We start from the raw sequence: 9630 nt of genomic DNA on the forward strand, positions 1-9630 counted from the left end.
GGTACCTGACCTCGAGGATTGGGTTCAGAAGTTAGCCTCGACTTCATCTTACGCCGAACGCGCTTGGCGTGATTTGGCTAAAGGTAGATGGGAGGCCAAGAACCATGGTAAGGTTTTGCTTCTTGTTTCTTTCGAAGTATTCTTTGTGTTCTATTTGTTACCGATTTTCTCTCATGTAAGCGTAACCAAGGATGCCGCTTTGAGGCCTTCGAGTGGTGAAGAAGGGACCAAGTCCCCGGTCCCGCAATCGGGGAAAGATAAGAAGCGAAAAGCTTCCTCTCGGTCAGAGGACCCCAAGCCCAAAACTCGGAGGGTGAGGAAAAAAGAAATTGCCCTTTCGATTGACTCGGTCCAACGATTGAGAGAAGAAGAAGAAGAAGAAGAAGAAGAGGAAGAAGAAGATAACGCCTCGGCTTTGGTGATCCGATCTGCGAAAGCTATCGAGGTTGCTAGAGCTCCTGAGCCAATGGCGGTTGTGCCAGTCGGGGTCAGTCCTGAAGTCCCGAGTCTTGATCGGAGCACCCCGAATGATTTTCTCGGGGCTATGACGATGGGTCACTCACCTTCTCTTCCAACTTTTTCTGAGGAGGCGTTAAAGGAAGCTCGAGAATTGAAGACCCCCAATATGGGCGGAGGCTCTAGTGTAAGAGACCCTTTTAGGGATTGCTTTACCGGAGTCGATGATGCTTCCGATATCGGTGACGCTTCTCTTCTACTAGAGGAGGCCCAACGTTTCATTACTCGGGTAATCGATTCTTCTACACTTGGTTCCTTTGTTCTTTTCCATACTTGACTTGTATTTTTTCCTTACTATGCAGGCCATTAATAGGTTTCGAGTCGATCTTAGCAATTGTGACCGTCGAGCTTCGGAAGGTCTCGGGGTGAGAGAGATGCCCTGTGGCTTCTTTGCAGCCAAAAGGACGAGGCTATAAAGGACCTCCAAGCGGATTTGGCTAAGGTTCGTGAAGAAGGGGCTGAACTTGATAAGCAGGTGAGCCTCATTTTGTTAAAGTATGGGTCTGACTCGACTGTGGAAGTTAACCCTTCGTTGTCTCAGCTACAGCAAAAGGTTGAAAAGATCGGGCTGCTTCGAGAAGAAGTTGATCTAATCAAAGCTGAATGCAATCGGTGGAAGGAGACTCTCGACCGCCTGGCTGCGGAAAAAGAAACCATTTTGACCAAACTATTATCGGCCGATGTTCAACTTCGAAGTGTCAAGCAAAAAGGGTTGGCTCAAGCTAAGAAGATCGAGGAACTTGAAATACGGCTTGCTGAGGCTAAGGCGGAGGTTAAATCGTCGAAAGTCTTGGCGGATAAGTCTATTGCTGTATATCGGGTTGATACCGAGGCTGCTCAAATGGAGGCCCGGGAGGCGGTGGATACTGCCGATGCTCGAGCTCATTGAGTTGCCGAGCTTGCTAAGTGTAGGTCTCGGAAGGAGACCCTCGAGGAGATACATGCTCGAGGTTTTGACCTTACCGAAGAGATAAAAAGGGTTAAAGAGCTCGAAGTTGAAGCTGAAGCCTTGGCTTCCGATGATGATGATGATGGCGGCAGCAAGAGTAGATCTGAGGATGGGGAAGAGCTCGACAGTGGAGCGAATGCCCCAGAGGGTGACCAGGAAGCTTTTTAATTTTTTACGTTTGTAATCAATCACGTAGGCAATCTTGTATATATAACAAGGTCGATTTGTTTTTGTGAAGACTTTAATCAAATGTTGACTTTGTGGTCTCTATGATCGATCGATTGTTTTTTCAGACTTGAAGTGATGTAGCCTTTAGGCTTGCTAGTTGAGCCAATGATTCAATCTTTGAAGAAATATAGCCCGTAGGTGTAATGGTTGAGTGAGTGTTTTCTCAAACCCAAAGTAAAAGTAGCTTATAGGCTGATTAGCCGTTGAATGAATGTTTCGAACTTGAAGCGATGTAGCCCGTAGGCGCAATGGTCGAGCGGGTGCTTGCTCGAACTCGGAATAAAAGTAGCCCGTAGGCCTAATAGTCGAGTAAATGTTTCGAACTCGAAATAATGTAGCCCGTAGGCGTAATGGTCGAGTGAGTGCTTGCTCGAACTAGAAATTAAAGTAACCCGTAGGCTTAATAGTCGAGTGAATGTTTCGAACTCAAAATAACGTGGCCCGTAGGCGTAATGGTCGAGTGAGTGATTGCTCGAACTCGAAATAAAAGAAGCCCGTGGGCTTAATAGTCGAGTGAATGTTTCGAACTCAAAATAATGTGGCCCGTAGGCGTAATGGTCGAGTGAGTGCTCGCTCGAACTCGAAATGAAAGTAGCCCGTATGCCTAATAGTCGAGTGAATGTTTCGAACTGGAAATAATGTAGCCCGTAGGCCTAATAGTCGAGTGAATGTTTCAAACTCGAAATAATGTGACCCATAGGCGTAATGGTCGAGTGAGTGTTTCGAACTCGAGATAAAGTAGCCCATAGGCCTAATAGTCGAGTGAATGTTTCGAACTCAAAATAATGTGGCCCGTAGGCATAATGGTCGAGTGAGTGCTCGCTCGAACTCGAAATGAAAGTAGCCCGTAGGCCTAATAGTCGAGTGAATGTTTCGAACTCGAAATAATGTGGCCCGTAGGCTTAATGGTTGAGTTTTTCTTAACTCTGATTGTACAATAAATCTCAAGTCATTATACATGTGTTCATGTTTTGCGCCTGGGTTCGGGCCAGTCTACATGAGCATGGTTCGTTTTGACCATTTGGCTCTTTACAATTTTTCCTATTGGAACCCTGTTGTTGTGAAATAACTTTCTTGCATCTGAATTTGATATATTTGAGGGCCTAATGGCCCCCCAGTATTCGAGGTCGATTGAAAGAAGGCCTCGGATATTGTTGAAAGTGCAGCACGATCAATGGTTGCCTCATTAAAAACCTTGCCAAAAAAACCCATTTGGGATAAAACCGGTCTTAGGGAAAAAGAGCGCAACACATGCTTCCAAGCGAAAGATCCATCTTAGCTTTTGTTTAGACTTCTGTAGGGGTCAGTTAAATGAATATGGAAGGGTCGTACCTTAGCAGTAGTACCGTTTTAGATGTGATACATTCTAACTGCTTGATAGCTGTTTGCCGTTTATAATGCCGAGCATGTACGATCCCTTTCCGACGTTCTCGAGCACCTGATATAGTCCTTCCCAATTTGGTCCTAGTTTTTCTTCATTCGGATTCCGGGTATTGACGGTGACTTTTCTTAACACTAAGTCCCCGGGCTTGAAATGGCGGAGTATCGATTATAATATCTTTCGATTCATTGCTTTTGGGCAGCCAATTGGACGAGAGCAGCTTCTCGTCCTTTGTCTGATAATTCAAGGCTGGTATTCATAGCCTCGTTATTTGATTCTTCCGTCGTGAATCGAAATCTGGGACTAGGTTCACCGACTTTGACTGGTATCAATGCTTCGGAACCATATACTAAGGAGAATGGGGTCGCCCCCGTACTGGATTTTGACGTTGTCCGGTATGCCCAAAGGATTTCGGGCAGGATTTCTCTCCATTTTTCTTTAGCATCGTTCAACCTCTTTTTCAGGTTTTGAAGAATAGTTTTGTTCGTTGATTCGGCATGTCTGTTCCCACTGGGGTGGTATGGTGTTGATAGTATCCTTCTTATTTTGTGATCTTCGAAGAACTTTGTTACTTTGCTACCAACAAATTGCTTCCCATTGTCACATACTATTTCGGCAGATATCCCGAACCGGCATATGATATGATCCCAAATAAAGTCTATAACTTCTTTCTCTTTTATTTTCTCGAATGCCTGTGCTTCAACCTATTTAGAAAAATAGTCAGTCATAAATAAAATAAATTTGGATTTACCTGGGGTCGATGGCAGAGGGCCGACGATGTCCATTCCCCATTTCATGAACGGCCATAGGGATAGGACTGAGTGAAGTTGCTCTCCGGGTCGATGGATCATTGGCGCGAACCTTTGACATTTGTCACATTTACGAACAAATTCTTTCGCATCTTTGCCCATATCGATCCAATAATACCCTGCTCTGATTACTTTTCGAACTAATGTGTCAGCACCGGAGTGATTCCCACAAGTGCCCTCGTGTACTTCCCGTAGGATGTAATTGGTATCTCCCGGTCCCAAGCATACTGCCAACGGTCCATCGAATGTCCTTCGATATAGTGTTCCGTCCGTAGCCAACATAAATCGAGCAGCTTTAGTCCGTAGGGTCCTGGAATCTTTATGGTCTGATGGGAGCTTTCCGTTCTTTAAGTATTAATATACTTGTTTCTTCAATCCCAGGTTAATCTAGTAGAATTTATCTCGGCGTGCCCATCTTCGATTATCGATCTCGAAAGTTGAACGACAGTCCCCGAGCTCAAATCATCTACCTCGACCGACGATCCCAAATTCACAAGCACATCGGCCTCATTATTTTGCTCTCGTGGAACATGCCGTAGAGTCCATTGTTTGAAATGGTGCAAAGTGACAAGCAGTTTGTCTAAATACCTTTGCATTCTACCTTCTCGGACTTCGAAGGTTTTATTTACTTGACTCACCACCAGCAAAGAGTAACAATTAGCCTCAATGCTTTCTGCTCCCAAGTTTCTAGCTAGCTCGAGACCTGCAATCATGGCTTCATACTCAACCTCGTTGTTAGTTAACCTGATAGTATTAATAGCTTGCCTAATAATGTTACCCTGGGTGGTTTCAAAACTATGCCTAGCCTGGACCCCTTCACGTTCGAATCCCCATCCGTAAAAAGGATCCATACCCCCGACGATGTACCCGATTTCAACAGGAGTTCTTTTTCAACTTCGGGTACGAGGGTTGGCGTGAAGTCGGCCACGAAGTCTGCTAAAATTTGAGACTTGATGGCCGTACGGGGTTGATATTCGATATCGTACCCACTGAGTTCGACGGCCCATTTGGCCAATCGGCCTGATAGTTCGGGCCTATGCAAAATATTACGAAGTATGTAGGTGGTTAATACGCCTATGGGGTGACATTGAAAGTACGGTCTCAACTTTCTAGAGGCGCTTATCAGCGCAAGTGCCAATTTTTCTAAGTGCGGATACCTAGTTTCCGCTTCTCCTAAGGTCCGACTTATATAATAAATGGGAAATTGCGTACCTTGCTCTTCTCGAACTAGGACACTGCTTACGGCGACTTCCGATACCGCCAAGTACAAGTAAAGTTTTTCGTCTATTTTTGGAGTGTGAAGTAGTGGTGGGCTTGATAGATATTGTTTCAATCCCTGTAACGCTCATTGGCATTCCGGAGTCCAAGCGAAGTCATTCTTCTTTTTGAGTAGAGAGAAAAATTTGTGACTTCGATGTGATGATCTCGAAATGAATCGGCATAAGGCTGCAATCCTTCCTGTTAACCTTTGTACAGCTTTCACGCTGTCCACGATGATGATATCTTCAATGGCCTTGATTTTGTCGGGGTTAATCTCGATTCCCCGATTTGATACCATGAAGCCGAGGAACTTGCCCTAACCGACCCCGAAAGCACATTTTTCGGGGTTGAGCTTCATGTTGTATTTTCTCAAAATCTCGAACGTTTCCTACAAATGGGCCAAATGGTCCTCTGCACGCAGGGACTTAACTAGCATGTCATCAATATAGACTTCCATTGATTTACCTATTTGTTCTTCGAACATTTTATTTACTAGGCGTTAATAAGTAGCCCCTGCATTTTTTAGCCCGAAGGGCATAGGCATTACATTATAACAATATGTTCCATATTTGGTCACAAATGAAGTCTTTTCCTGGTCCTCCGGGTTCATCTGAATTTGATTATACCCGGAATAGGCATCGATAAAGGTGAGGATCTCGTGGCCGGCCGTGGCATCGATCATGCGATCGATGTTGGGCAGCGGAAAGGAATCTTTGGGGCATGCTTTGTTCAAGTCCTTATAGTCCACACACATTCTAAGTTTGTTCCCTTTTTTAGGCACTACAACCACATTGGCTAACTATTCGGGGTATTTCACCTCCCGAATGGACCCTATTTTGAGAAGTTTGGTTACCTCATCCTTTATGAATGCGTGCTTTACCTCCGATTGGGGTCTTCTTTTTTGCTTCACCGGTCTAAACCTAGGGTCCAAGCTTAGCCGATGCGCCGTTATATCCGGTGGAATCCTTATTATATCTAAATGGAACCAGGCAAAACAGTCGATGTTATCGATAAGAAATTGAATAAGTTTCTTCCTGAGTTCGGGGCTCAAACCCGTTCCCAGGTATACCTTTCATTCGGGCCAGTGTTCGATTAGTATGATTTGCTCCAGTTCCTCAATTGTTGATTTGGTGGCGTCGGAATCATCGGGGGTCACGAAGGATCGAGGGATCCATTGATCATCATCTTCTTCGATGTTCTGTCTATCTGGCTGGGTCGAAGCCGATGTCTATGATTGCTATTTGGTGTTCTGTTCTCCTTCTGAACCCGATCCTTTTATCGGCAAAGACGAAGATATTGATTTTGCTTCCTCGACGGCGAACATTTTCTTTGCGGCCGGTTGTTCCCCGTACACTATTTTGATACCTCTCGATGTTGGGAATTTGAGGATCTGGTGTAGGGTCGAAGGTACAGCTCTCATGTTGTGGATCCATGGCCTTCCGAAAAGGGCGTTATATCTCATATCGCCTTCCATCACGTGAAACTTTGTTTCCTGGATGGTTCCGGCCACGTTTATCGGTAGGATTATCTCGCCTTTGGTGGTTTCACATGCCATATAGAATCCGTTTAGAACCAGAGTTGCGGGTACGACTTGGTTCTACAGGCCGAGCTGTTCTATGACCCTCGATCTGATGATATTGGCCAAGCTACCTAGATCAATTAACACATGCTTAATTTTAGTTTTATTCATGAGTACGGATATTACCAGTGCATCGTTATGGGGTTGGATGACTCCCTCTGCATCTTCATCATTGAAAGACAAAGTCCCTATGGGTGTGTAATCTTGAGTCCGAGGTCATTTTTCCCTCACAATCTATGTTTTAGTGCGTTTAAGCACCGGTCCCTGAGGGGTATCGACTCCGCCGATGATCATGTGAATGACATGTTGCGGTTCTTCTAGCTCGTTTTGCTTGCCAAAATCCTTGTTCTTAAAATGATTCTTCGCCCTATCACTCAGAAATTTCCGAAGGTGCCCTTTGTTAAATAAGCGGGCCACTTCCTCTTTTAATTGCCTGCAATCTTCCGTTCTGTGGCCATGGGTGCCATGATATTCGCACATTTGATTGGGATTCCTTTGGGCAGGATCGGTCTGCATGGGTCGAGGCTATCTGGTGTCTTTGATGCGTCCGATAGCCGACACGATGGCCGATGCATCAATGTTGAAGTTATACTCTGATAATCGAGGAGCTTCTATAGGATCGACATATTTATCAAAGTCGCTTTTGCTCATAAGTCCCCGAGAATTTTGCCCTCGATCAGTCCGATTGTTCCGAACTGTATTACGTGTTGAACCATTGTTCATCCGATCTGTGACGTACGGTTGATATTGGTCTCTGTTCGACCTTTGTTCTCTGCTGATCTCCCTCTGGTTTTTAGTGGTTATCTGGTTCTGATGCACGGGTCCATACGGAGCTCCCAATTGATCGTCCTCGACCCTGATTTTCGATTGATACCGGTTGTGTACATCTGCCCAAGTTATTGCTAGATACTCGATCAAATTTTGTTTCAGCCGACGTGATACTGTCGAACATAGCTCGTTCAACCCTTGGGTGAAAGCTTGTACGGCCCAATCGTCTGTGACCGATGGCAAATCCATACGTTCCATTTGAAATCGGGATACGAATTCCCTCAGCATTTCGTTACCCCTTTGTTTTATTTTGAAGAGGTCTGATTTCCTTGTTGCAACCTTTATGGCACCAGCATGTGCTTTTACGAACGAATTTGCTAACATGGCAAAAGAATCGATGGAATTTAGTGGTAAGTTGTGATACCAGATCATTGCTCCCTTCGCGAGGGTCTCCCCGAACTTTTTCAACAACACGGATTCGATTTCATTGTCCTCTAAATCGTTGCCTTTGATAGCATATGTGTAGGAGGTGACATGTTCGTTAGGATCGGTCGTACCGTTATATTTGGGAATTTCGGGCATACGAAATATTTTGGGGATTGGTTTTGGGGCCGCGCTCGAGGGAAAAAGCTTTTGTATGAATTTTTTCGAATCCAGCCCTTTTATCATTGGCGGAGCCCCGGGGATTTGATCGACCCTGGAATTATATGTTTCTACTTTCTTGTCGTTGGCTTCTACTCGTTTTGTAAGTTCCTCGAGCAATTTAGCAATTTCAGGAGTGGTCCCCGATTCTTGCTCATTTGATTTTACTATGGCGGGCTCCGTTATGGGGGTGACTTCTCGAAGAAGTGGATTGGAGTCCGGCCTGCTTTGCATATGAGTTTGGCTCTACAACTGAGCTATCGCTACTTGTTGGGCTTGTAGCATTTCGAAGATTATACGCAAGTTGATCCCGATTTTCTCCGTGTTGTGGGTGTCTCGGGCTATGGGTCGAGCACCGCCCTGAATGCTTCTTTCCGGTTCGGAACGCTGATTCGCCTCCAGAGCTATTTGTGAATTGATATCTAATGGTACTTCAGCTCGAATTTCGGGTTCTTCGACTCGAGCCTCGTTGCCATCGTCAGGTAGCCTTCCGACCCTGGGTGCCAAGTTGTTGGTTTCATCTTGAAGGTCGGCTTCGAGGTCGATAGGTAAAGCCATTGCTGACTTGAAGTTGTAAGCTGGAGTGTACTGTAGATTTATATCAAACAATCACTGTTACCCTTAGCCCCACGGTGGGCGCCAAACTGTTTACCCGAAAAATTAGATAACGTTAAATTTATATATGGTTCTAAGGATACGTAATATCCTTTGATACAAAAATAACAATACAACTATTTTGACTGTGAGGATAGAAAATGATGAACAGAGAAATTGAATAAGATCAAATAAAACAAGCACAAAGAGATGTCTTTTTTGTATGAGAGAAGATCTGTCTATTGCAATCTTATTTTTCCCATAGCTTACAAGGACCCTCCCTTTTATAATAGAGGGTCATTGCTTTATCTATAACAAAATAATAAAATAATGCATGTAGTGGAGGACCCATGATGATTTGTCTCTTCCTTGATTTCTGCCAAGATTCTCCCCCATAGTGTGGTTGCAATGACTCTTGTCCGCGAGCTCGATTCTGGCTCGAGCTCGGTATTGGATTGAGCCCCCGGTCTTGGTTCGAGCTCGATTCTGCCTTGGAGGATCGATATTCGGGGTGAGCGTTGGTCGGTCTAGGCATCTTCGATAATCTGCGCCTTGCCTCGTAGTTCAATTTGGATACGAGTTCGATAATGATACCGGGCTTGTCATTGGTCGGTCTTATAGCTCGAAACTCGATGCCCTTACTTCGGACCTCGACCGAGCTTGTCATGCAGATATCCTTTGAATAGTCATGTAGATATTAACAGTAACCAATCAATTTGTGTAGTCAACCCAATGTTCTGCTTTCTTGAAATGCCATAATTAAAAACGTACACCGCAACTTCTTGGGTAATAACTTCTAAATATAACGTGATTGGTGGAATAAATATTCATTTTCTCAAGCCTGTATCATACAATATTCTTTTATTTTTCTATTCAGAGATTTTTCTTTCCTTCCTACTTCTCG

Source organism: Nicotiana tabacum, chromosome 24 (genome assembly GCF_000715075.1).
Source record: "Nicotiana tabacum cultivar K326 chromosome 24, ASM71507v2, whole genome shotgun sequence".
NCBI lineage: Eukaryota > Viridiplantae > Streptophyta > Magnoliopsida > Solanales > Solanaceae > Nicotiana > Nicotiana tabacum.